A 12,647-nucleotide genomic window follows, 5' to 3' on the forward strand; every position below is an offset into this window, starting at 1 on the left:
AAGTGGCACTTCTCCTAGTTGAGGATCAAATTGGTCTGTTGGCATCTTTCTAAAACATGAGCAAGGTTAGTTAAACAGTTATCAAAAGACTTACCAAAAACCGAGAAGTCGTCCATGAAGACCTCCATATTCTTTTCAAGCATATCATCAAAGATAGCTTGCATGCATCTTTGAAATGTGGTAGGCGCATTACATAACACGAATGGCATTCTTCTGTAAGCAAAAATATCAAACGGGCATGTAAAGGCGGTCTTCTCCTGGTCTTCTGGTGCTACCGCAATCTGATTATACCCTGAGTAACCATCAAGGAAACAATAGTACTCATGCCCGGCTAATCTCTCCAACATTTGGTCGATGAATGCTAGCGGAAAATGATCTTTTCTAGTAGCAAGATTTAATCTTCGGTAATCAATGCAAACCCTCCATTATGTGATTTTCCTAGTAGGGATCAACTCATTCTTCTCATTCTTCATTACTGTTGTTCCTCCTTTCTTTGGTACCACATGAACAGGGCTCACCCAAGCGCTATCAGATATGGGATAAATCATCCTTGCGTCTAATAGCTTTACCACTTCTTTCCTGACCCCTTCCTTCATGGCGGGATTTAACCGCCTTTGGGGTTGGACCACAGGTTTGTGATCATCTTCCATGAGAATTTTATGCATACAAACCGTAGGAGTAGTCCCTTTCAAATATTCAATGGACCAGCTGATAGCACTTTTATGCTTATTCAACACCTCCACAAGCTTATTCTCTTGTAAACTCTCAAGGTTCAAACTTATGATAGCCGGGCACTTACTTTCGGTGTCTAGACATATTTTAAATTCTCTGGAAGTTGTTTCAATTCAGCCCCCTTCTTAGGATCATCTTTCTTTTCCTCCACTAAAGGTTGCCTCAAATCTTCCCATATGTTATGCCGAGATCCTATCAAAGATGGTATTGCTTCTATCATTGCTACCACTTCCATCTCTTTTTCATCAACTACCTCTGCTTCTTCAAAAATAGACAAACTCAACACTCTGTCATACCCCAAAATTTACCCGTCCTGATTCACATCTTTTAATTTATTAAGGGTGTTAAAAATTAGGAGCCATAGGGTTTAATATACCTATTATTAAACTCGCTCTCTTATAAAACTCCCTTATAGGTTGATTTAAGATAAAATGAAGGTGTGAATAGCAAGCATCTGGGATCGGATTCGTTCTTTGGCCCATTTGTTTCATTTAATCTTTTTTTATTATTATCACTTGCTAACTATAAAATTATTGTTAGAATTATTAATATATCATGGTTGATTATTAGGATATCATTAATTAGTATTATTATTGGGTTTTATTAGGGGTATATTATTAGGTAATTAAGTTTATTATACTGATTAATTAATTAAATATTTAATTAGGGGAAACAAAATTATTAGGGTTTTTTTTGGCTGATGGATTGTTGTTGTTGTTTGTTTGGGCCGAAAAGAAAAGATAATTGGGCCGGTTCATTTTCATACGTGGACCAGGGGTAGTGGGCCGGGTCAAACCGACCCGGCCACTATTCATCTTCCTCACCCAATTTGCAGCGCCGCTGCAACACCAGAAACCCTATCCGTGAGATCAAATGCCCAGGCCCAGAGATCGGTGAATCAAAACACAAAATCTTCAATCAATCAAAATCAAATCTTCTCTGAACAAAAATGAATCAATTAAAACATGATTTCATTAATCGATTCAATCAATATTACAATCAACCAAAATTGAAATGAATAAAATCACTAAAACATAATTTCAATCGAATCTAATCTTGCCTAATTGAAGAATCTAACCCTAACTATAAAACAAAAGAAAATTAACAGAAGATGGGGGGGGATTTTTTGGAGAAAGCCCTAAGAACGTTGCGGCGAAGACAGAACCTTTGAGCTTCATGCTTCGACCTCAGACCTGCAAAAAGGTACACAGAGAAGAAGGAGGATCGGAGAGAGGGAGGCGGAGGATACGCCTGTTGCGCCTTCATCAATAATACCTGGAAAAGAAGAAAGAGGGTTTAGATCGAGATCAGAAAGGAAAAATCGCCGGATCGAGGTAAATGCCAAACACTTAGCTTAATTTCGCGTTTGATTGCATGTTGTATGTTGTTCACGGTGAATTTGGGGTTCGGTAGGGTTAGATTCATGGTTTTGAGGCTAAGTTCCATGTTCTTTAGGTTTCTGGGTTTATGAGTTTTGAAGGCTTGAGTTCTCCGGTTGATCTTCAACCGGGAACTGGGTTTCTATGGTGGACTAGGGAGGATTACGGTGGTTTGTGGTGGTTCGCGGTGGGCGTTTTGGTTTGCTGGGTTTGTGTTGAGAGGAAGAGAGTTTTAGAGAAAGAGAGAAGTGAGAGCGAGCGAGAGAGAGGAAGAGAAGAGAGAGAAAAAAAAAGAAGGAAAAAGAATGGGAATCGGTGAAGGAGTCCCTTGTAAAGACATGCGTGATTCACATGGTGAAGACAAGTGGCCTCCCCATGGCCACTCGTCCATGTTGCTGAACGTGATTCAGTACCATACATTTACCATACACCCCTAGTTAAAAGAACATGCAGGCCGTTGGATTTAAGAGAACGGCCACGATCCTGAACACACACCATAGTCCCGCATACTCTCACCGCACGTGATCGCACGGACCAAAACCTTATTGGGCCTTAGCCCTTACTATTAACACACCCTCCGATTTGCTACACTCTAATCAAACACACCCCTTGTAAAACAAATAAATTTAATTAATTTTTTTTTTCTTCTTTTCTAAAACTTGTTAAATTGTTTTTTTGTGATAATTAATTAATTAAAATTCTAAAAGATGTTTAATTGTTTTGATGAACTAATTAAATGTCTAACAATTTGTTCAACTATTTTTATTGGTGACTTAATTTCTCCTCGAACCGACTAAATCCATTAGTCGTATTAGACGAGGAATAGATTGTTCCGATTAATTTATAATTTAAGTAACTCTCAATAATTCTCTCCTCGACCCGATTGAAGCTATCAGTCGCTTTAGACGAGAGATAAATATACACAAACTAAAACACCTTCAATTTGCTGCCCGCGATGATCAATCTATCGATCTGAGTAATCAGCAATACCTTTAATCCGTTAGCTATACTGACCAAACCTATTGGTCACCGCATCTAACGGTGCCATATCAAATCAGGGTTGTACGCCCAAGACATCTAAAACACACTAAACCACGATACTACGGATTTTTATCCTAGGCAACTCAAAATGCCTTTCAAATCAATTTCAAAACTACGATAGGCCATTCAAAAAGCCTTCAAACCATTTCATAATCAATTCTAAGGCATACAATCCTGTGCCCGAACTACGTTGACTCTGATTCTCCATAAGGAGATACGTAGGCACTTGGTAACAAGGCGAGTCCCCTTCCCTAAAATCTCAATTTTTCCCCTATTCACTTCTTTAGCTGTTAAACCTCAATATTTTAGCCATAAAACTGTTACCCTAGATTCAAAGCCAATAGGAAAGGGTTGAGGGTGCCTAACACCTTCCCTCGACCTGAATATAATAACTTACCCTGAATCTCATAACTGCGTAGGGTTTCCTATTCGCCCTTCAGAATAGGTGGCGACTCTAAAAGCTAAATTTTTAGGGCAGGTTGCTACACACTCTCTCTAAAGGCAATTGTTGTGATGTCAAAGCATGTTCATTTGTGATGACTTGATCAATTACCTCGATGTGTTGGCTTGTGGCAACATCATCTTTATACTTCATGGTATTTCGCACATCTATCTTTAACTTCTCATCATATACCTTTAGAGTCATCGTCCCTTCTTCTATGTCTATTAAACATCTACCGGTCTGTAAAAATGGCCTCCCCAAAATTATTGGAATTTCTTCATCTTACGGCATTTCTAGAATAACAAAATCCACTGGGAATACAAATTTGTCAATCTTTACGAGCACATCTTCGACTATCCCGTATGGTCTCTTCACAGAATGATCAGCAAATTAGAGCGTCATCCTGGTATCTTTCACTTTACCAATTCCAAATCTCTTGTAAATGGACAGCGGCATAAGACTCACACTCGCTCCCAAATCAATAAGAGCTTTCTTAAATGACCTATCTCCAATTATGCAAGGGATAGTTACAAAACCTCGATCCTTCTTTTTCACCGGAATATTCATACCCTGCAAAATAGCACTACAAGTTTCGGTTAAAATAATCGGGTCACGATCAACGGTCCTTTTCTTGGAAATGATGTCTTTCATGAACTTGGCATATGTAGGCATTTGTTCCAATGCCTCAAGGAATGGAATGTTTAACTCCAGCTTCTTGACATGTCCAGAAATTTTTCAAAATTCTTCTCATGCTGCCCCTTCTTCTTGTTTCGTAACGGAAAAGGAAGTTTAATGGCCGCTTTTGGCTCAATAGTCTTCCCTTTAGTTGATGGTTCCGACACAAAGAAGTCTTCAGCTTCAACCTCATTCTCCTTTATTTCCACATCCACTTCAAGCAATGGCTCTTCTTCTTCAACACTCTCTTCCACAACGTCCTTCGCTTTACCACTTCTAGTTACTATAGCGCTCACATTATTGTGGTCTTTTGGATTCGTAACTGTGGCACTAGGCAGAGCACCAGGTTGTTGAGGATTTGCCAATTGTTGTGCTATTTGACTCATCTGAATCTCAAGATTTTTAATCAATGCACCCGTGTTCCAAAAATTGCTTCTCGTTTCTTCTTGAAATTGAGAGCTTTGAGCAGCCATCTTTTCAATGGCAATTTCCCAATCTGCTTTTCTTGGCCCTTGTTGTTGGAATTGTTGTTGAGGTTGTTGATATGGTTGTTGATACGGTTGTTGTTGTGGTGGCCTATATTGCTGTTGTTGTGGGATACTTTGATACAGAACAACCCCTTGCTTAGGAACATTTCCTTGTTGAGCTTTCCAGGAGAAATTTGGATGATTTTTCCAGCCCGGATTGTAAGTATTGCAGTATGGGTTATTCTGTTTCAAGAATTTGATTTCTTCCACCTATTGAGCTGTTACCACACAATGCACGACAAAGTGAGATCCTCCACATATTTCACAATTTACTGCTTGAATCAGTTGAGCTGGTTGAATTTGAGCTACCGTTTGTTTCTCAAGAGCCATCTGTTTTAATCTGCGTTCAATTTCAGATGCAATCTGATCTTCCATCTTTACAACTTGATTTGACGGCTTCAAATCGACTAACCCTTTCAGTTGATTAACACTGCTATCATATAGCTCTAAATGTTCGTTTGTCGCAATAGCATCAATGATCTTCTTTATTTCCGTGGCTGTTTTAAAATTTGTCGAGCCACCGGCAGCTGTGTCAATGAGTTGTTTAGTCTTCAACTTAAGACCATTCACAAAGTTCTGCATTTGTTCGGTTACATCCATGTTATGAGTAGGGCATGCAACCAACAATCGCTTGAACCTTTTATAAGCATCTCCAAGTGAGTCCCCTTCCTTCCAACTGGTGCATTTGCTCCACCATAATCACCTAACAGCCGTTCTACGGGAGCCGCCATCGTTTAAGCCTCCGAATCTAAATGCTCAGAATGAATAGAGAGAATTTCCTTGTTATCAGATTCCGAAGCTGTCAGAATGTCTTCTAACGCTTCCAGTCGTTCTTGCTTCGCTTTTCGAAGTCTAGCTCGTAATGATCATTTTGGCTCTGCGTCAAAAAGAAATTCTGCTGAGGCCTTACCTCACATACAAAGATTAGACAATTATTAGTAATAAGCAAATGAAATATCAGACAAATAAAAAAAATAAAAAATTTTAGTTGCAGAGCAATAAAAATTCAATTGAACTATTTTTCAAATTACAATTTGGCAGTCCCCGGCAACGGCGCCAAAAACTTGATCGGAAAAATAGCAAGTGTACTACTTTCTACCGATGTAGTTATTAAAGTGGAGATTATCCAAGTATCGATCACGAGGACTGTTGTGATACTATAAGAGGAAATACGAATTCAATTTAACAAAACAATATCGGGTGTTGGTTTGGGTTGATTGTATTATCTTGAAATGCAAATAAAGAAATTGAGCAAAAAGTAAATAGATTAGAGATAAGTATGAGAGAATATGCTAGGGTCTATGTATGAACCGCCTCATGAATGATGTAACCGCTATTTTACGAGAGATTCGTTAATATGATTAAGTATCAATTCTCGATGTTAGCTTATACTAATTCCTTAGCTGTAAACCGTTTTTATTTTAAAATTCAGTTTTAATTCCTTGACCACTAAATTGCATATCAATATCTATGTGAATATAACCAAGATTAATTGATCACTACGGTTAAATCCTTATTCCTAAGTAGTTTATCGACAGTGTTATAATTCAAAGAAGCGTTAAGATGGTTTGTCCAACCTAACCTTAACCTTAAATCATCATAATATTTTCCAATAAAATAAAGCATGAAGAACTTTGAATAAAAACTTAATGCATAAAAACATTCAATTCGTAAGTTAACGGTAAATCAAGTCATCATAACATAGCGATCCAGGGACATCTCCCTAACATAAAATTGTTTAGCTACTCATACTGATAAAAGAAATAAAACAGATATTCATTGACATTACAAGAATTCAGTGGTCGATATGGTCTCCAATTGCAATTCCTCTTGAAGATCTTCTTCCAAAACCCTTGCTCTCTCCTTCCTTCACTGTGAATTTCTTTTCCAAGATCCAAGATGCCTCCTTCTCCCTCGAATTAGGTTTTAGTACTGCTGATTCAAGTTCAAAATGTGCGAAAAGTCCACTCTTCCCTTACTGAAGTCGAGGCTGAGGATTACAAAAAATATAAAAATTCTGTTCGCGCTTGCCAACACGGGCCGTGTCCCGTGACACGGGCACCCGTGTTGGCCCTCTGCCCATGTGGTTTTTCAACATTTCTCCCAGGCTTCCTGACACGGACCGTGTCAGGTGACACGGGTACCCGTGTCAGGTGACACGGGTACCCGTGTCAGGCCACAACTTTGCACTCTTTACTTGTTTCCTCCTTCTTCCTGACACGGGCCGTGTCAGGCAACACTGGCACCCGTGTCAGGCCACTGTATGCGCCATATCTTCATTTTTAACTTCGATTCGCATTTGTTTGGCTCTGCATTCTTCTTACGGTCTTTACCGCTTAAACCTGAAACCTAAGTACTACCAAAACAAGCATCAAAGCACCTCAAAAAGCATGAGTTCTTAACATCAAAATAAAACACACAACTCAAACGAAACATTCAAAATAAGAACGAAAACTATAAAAGACGGACAATTGTGTTACCGAATTGATCAGATTTATGCCAAGAGATTGATGAAAACACAATACAAATGGTGACCGATCACCCCCCATACGTGTATGGACGTCCAAAATCGCAAAACAGGCCCATAATTGCTCTATTTAATCCCAAAATACGAATTACACTAGGTTGGACGATTTTTTATGGCAAAGACACGTTTAGAAGGTTAGGAAACTCAGATTTTCAAGGTGGATCAAGATCTTCAAGAGCTTTATGTGATTGAAGACTAATTCATCAATTTATCTATAATGTTTATGACTTTTACCGTGTTTTTCTTGGATTATATGAGAGGCTAGACTCCCATTGCTAGGGGAGTGTCCCTGACCTGGTTTGTTCATGATTTCTATTTGAAACTTGTAATGACACTAATTTATTCTATATTGAATTTACTTTTGATTTGTGCTTAATGCTCTCTCTTTCAGAAGAATTGAGATTTGATCTACGGTTAATAGTTAGGCAGAACTGTCAACGTTAACGCTCAATAGAAAGTATCATATAGTAGATATCCCTTTTGACTAGGGATACCCTATAGGAACCGAATTGTTCTTGATAAATTAATGCTTAATTTCATCTATAGTTCATTATGGCCTTAGGAGTTAATATTAATGTTTAAAGGTTTACTCAGTAAGGACTTAGGAGTAAACACCCTTGAGAAACGCTAATCAATAGTTTAAAAGATGTCATTGAAAGGTCATATTAGAATTGTTAATGAATTTGATCATACACCTTCCCTAGCATGTTTACCCACATAGACTTAAATTTGTTCAACAACTGCTCTGTTTACTTTTAATTACTATTTTATTTTCTCTGTTTAAAAGCAACAATCCAAAACCCCCGAGTCTTTTGTTTAACTACTTTAGAACACAAACTCTATATCGTCAAGCAGTCCTTGAGATCGACATTTGGGGAATTTTCCCTTTATTAATATAGAGGAAAAGTAGTACGCTTACTATTTTGTCTATCAAGTTTTTGGCGCTGTTGCTGGGGACTGTCGAAGATTATAGAGTTCGTTGTTTTATATTAGTTAAAATTTTGTTGCTCTGCAACTAAAATTTTGATATTTGTTTTTAATTTTAATTTTATTTTATAAAAAAAAAGAGTCGTATTATTGTTGCTTCATGAATTATTTTATACTTTGCTACTAATAAAGTGTCTGAGTTTTGTAGCCATGTATTGTTTTGATACATTGCCACCAGTATCTCCTGCATGTTGGTCACCTGATTCGGGAATCACTCTGGATGAAAAGCCACATTTAAAATTTTTTGAAATGTGGATATCCAAAAAGAAAATCTTCAACAAAAGAGTGTCTCTAAAAAAAATTTAGCAACAAGGCAGATAAAAGACAAGAAATTGACAAAGTATTGGATGCCATTTATGCCTTGTTCACTATAATCAAATTGAAATTGCTTTGGAAGCCATATCATCAATAACTCATGTTCATGGGATTTCTACCAAAAAAAAGAAAGAAAAAAGATGATGTGTTCTTTTTGTCATATATTCCACCCTAACATAGGGAATGAAGCGTCAAGCTAATGACGATAAACGAGCGCTACTTGGGAGGCAACCCAAGGGAGGTATTTAGAATTTTTTTATAGTCTTTAATTTTATTTTTCTTTGAGTTGGTTTATTTTTTGGTTGGTTACTTGCATATGGAAATATGATAATTATAGTTTCGGTGATTGTGTGAAAAAGTACTCAGACGAATTTCTTGTGTATCCTCAACACCCGCTAACTGGCCAAAATATGTTGTTATATACCTCTGAATGATCTGATTGGTTTAATTTAGTTGTACTGAAGGTTGAGCAGGTTAATCGTAACTGGTTGAGAAGCCCCATCCAGCAAGAAGTACTGTGTAGGTTGTTAGCTCTACCTAACATGGTGAGAGAAGAAAAAGTTAAACACAATATTTGTCATGAGAGAAAATGCAGGTATGTCTTTATCATTCAGAACTTGTGTACGTTTTTTTCTAATGACATTTGCATGATTTCACACACTGATGCATTTTTTTTGTTACTACCCCTGAGCCTTTCAAGCCATCCTTTTTTTATTATTATCCTTTGTTAACCCCATTTGAGCCTTTATCCATTTGTTTGTTTTAATAACTGCATCATATTAGCCTATAGCCCAGAAATTTCATATCCTGCTCAAAGTAGTTACATGAGTTATTTGATTTATGATCATTCTAAGTTTGGGGTTGTTGTTTGGATAGCAACATTTAAGTTTGGGGTAGCTGTCCAGTGTATGTTGACAGATGAGGGCACATGATGATTAAAAAAAAGGAAGATGAAAAGTTGAAAAAAAAGATAAAAAGAAACAAAAAAAAAGAGAAATACAAACAAAAGAAAATAATCATCAGGGCATTCGAGAAGAAGGAGAAGTCAGCGGATATGGAAAACAAAATCAAATTCAAAAGTTGAATCCTTATTAACAACTTTTTCTAAAGAGTGAAGGCAAGAAAGAATAAATCCTTATGAAGTTTGTGTTTTCCTTGGAGAATAATTTATCATCCAATGGTATAGAGTTGCAAAAGAAGGGGTCTTAGGAATATCAAATTTTAAATTGTGATTTGCATCACTATAAAGAATGTGTTTACCATGGAGAATAATTTATCATCTTTTGTCAGAAGCGTGGATGACATAAAATCCTTATTTTTCTTGTGATGCCATGTTTAATGGTTTGGTCAAATAAGTTGCCTTTCTAATACCAACCCATGTAGATCCTAACTCATCAATTTTTACTATAGTGTTATTGTCAATCCACTTGTATTTTAAAAAAGGCACTTTGATTAGAACATATTCAATGTTTAAAATTTCCTTAATACAATAAAAAAATAAAATACGCAAACTATATTAACAACAACATATAACACAATTTTTTTTAACTAATACTTATACTTCAAGCAACATACAACAACATAGAATTTAATATGTTTATTTATAGATTTTCTTTAGTTAATCTTGATTAATATATGTTAGTATATTCTTTTTATTTATTCATGCGTCATTTCCTATATCCGTACTAACATTATCTTGTTTATATAGAGGTATCACTGTTGTGAAAAACGATACCGTAAACAAAGTATAAACAATTTGATTTTGACGGCAAGAAACTCACAAGGGTTAGAAAAGATGGTAAAATAAGAAGAACACAATAATTGGTTATAACTTCTATTCTTTCCTTTCTCTTTAATCAAGATTACAAGTTACAAGAATAACAAATAACTCTCATCCTAAATTAGGATTTGCAGTATGAAATGATGAGAGACTAGTAAGCTATTTATAAAACCTAACATACTAACTAATGAGATTTTTCCACAAGGCTCACTACACAGGCTAACTTAATAAACAAACTAACTTAACAAATTAGGGTTTAAACACTAAAACCTAATTTAACATGCTAACAACCCTAGCATCTTTGACACCTGCATGCTAGACCCATCTTCGACTACAACATGCATATTTCGACACCAGCTACCCTTCGACCATACTAGAGTTCGATCAAATATCTCACAATCACATTTGAGCATTTGGACTATTTCTTGTTGACATCTATAATTTGTTTAATATTTTGTATATTTAATCATTTTTCCCGATTTAAATTTCATTTGAGTTTGCAATAATTCGTAGTTTAATTTCATCGCCATTTGTTAAGTTTGTAATCCCAATCCTCGAAGTCTTGTAATAATTTTTCCGCTTTATTTTATTATTGTGCTTGCATGCTTTTAACCATATTTCAAAATAAAAGAATATTAGGTTCTTAGCCGTTTTCTACCGTAAGTCAATCGCACTTCACGCATCGCCATCAACCGTACCTACACGTCACACTTGCGCAGCTTATTCCCTGGGTTTGCTACAAAGAGACCTACTCGATTAATCGTTCTGGTTGATCGTTTAGAGTCTAGTTTTTGACTAGTACACTTACATTTTTACCCCTTTTATATTTATTTCTTTATGCTAGAACCTTTATGCTTGCTTGTTTGGATTTTATCTGTATACCTTGTATGTTTTCATTTCCTACTTACATCTTCTTTTAAATAAATTATTCACCCCCGCATTTCTTTGTCCATATTCCAAGCCCTAACCCACTCTTTGTAAGTCGATTGCCTTGTGCATTGCCATCAATCTATTTTCAAATTAGGACATATTTAAAATAAATCATTAAAAAACACTTGATATTAATATTTTACATTACAAATCAAATGTAAATTGAATTAATAGGCTCTCAAATGTTGAGTTATGATGAAAATATCTAAAGAAACATGGGTGAAGGTGTTTGATGCGAATTCTAATGTTGTTGAACGTGTGATTACAAATCACACCGCAATTGCGGTCCGATGTAGATGCGGAGGCTACCGCATCAGCAATATTGCGGCCGCAATTGCGATTGCGGACCGCAATTTAAAACCAATGAAAATGATTAAACGTTCGAATTTGTGATTTTCAGTACACATCAGTTATAAGTTAGAACATTATTAGGATCATAAAGTGTAATCCTTGAAAATATTTTGGCAAAGATTCCACAAACCAAAGAGGATTAAAAGCAAGAAATTCAGTAAACTACCTATTGGACAATAACATCTAATAAAGGGTTAAATATGTTTTTAGTTCCTATAAATATACGACTATGCAATTTGGGTCCCTTTAAAAATTTCCTTAGAATAATGGTCCTCACAAAATTATTATGCACATAGTTTTAGTCCCTGTTGTTAAACCGATATGTATTTTTGAATGACTATTTTACAGATATGTGTAGAACGTTATAAAAAGTTCCTCGAAAAAAAATAAACTCAAAAATTTAATTTCTAAATCAAGATTTTCATTGCTTTTATCAATATCTTTTAAAATTTTAAAAATTCTTATTTAGTTCTTCTCATTTTAAAAAATTTTAAAATTTAGTAAATAAATATTTTATAGTATTCTGAACACATATCAAAAAACTTATTCAAAAAATAAAACTGCATAAAATATTTTTTGCGAGGACCATAATTCGAAGGAAAATTTTAAAGGGACCAAAATTACAGGGTCGCATATTTATAGGAACTAAAAATGTATTTAACCCTCTAATAAATCATCATTTTAACTACTTTCTCATTCATAAAACTAATCAGATAAATAAAAAATTGATACGTCGACCTGAATAGTCTTATAGGTTCACCAATTATATTCTAGACTATAAAACCAGCAACATCTCTCTTATAAATTTGATGAATGCAAATGATTTTTTATAAACAGACATTGATGTAGCCATCTCTGTTAAGAGTCCCACATCGGATAATATATGGCCTGAACATATCCTTATAAGTGGGGGCAATCCTCACCCTACAAACCGGTTTTGTAGGGTGAGTTAGGCCCAACC

Source organism: Vicia villosa, linkage group LG3 (assembly GCF_029867415.1).
Source record: "Vicia villosa cultivar HV-30 ecotype Madison, WI linkage group LG3, Vvil1.0, whole genome shotgun sequence".
Classification (NCBI taxonomy): domain Eukaryota; kingdom Viridiplantae; phylum Streptophyta; class Magnoliopsida; order Fabales; family Fabaceae; genus Vicia; species Vicia villosa.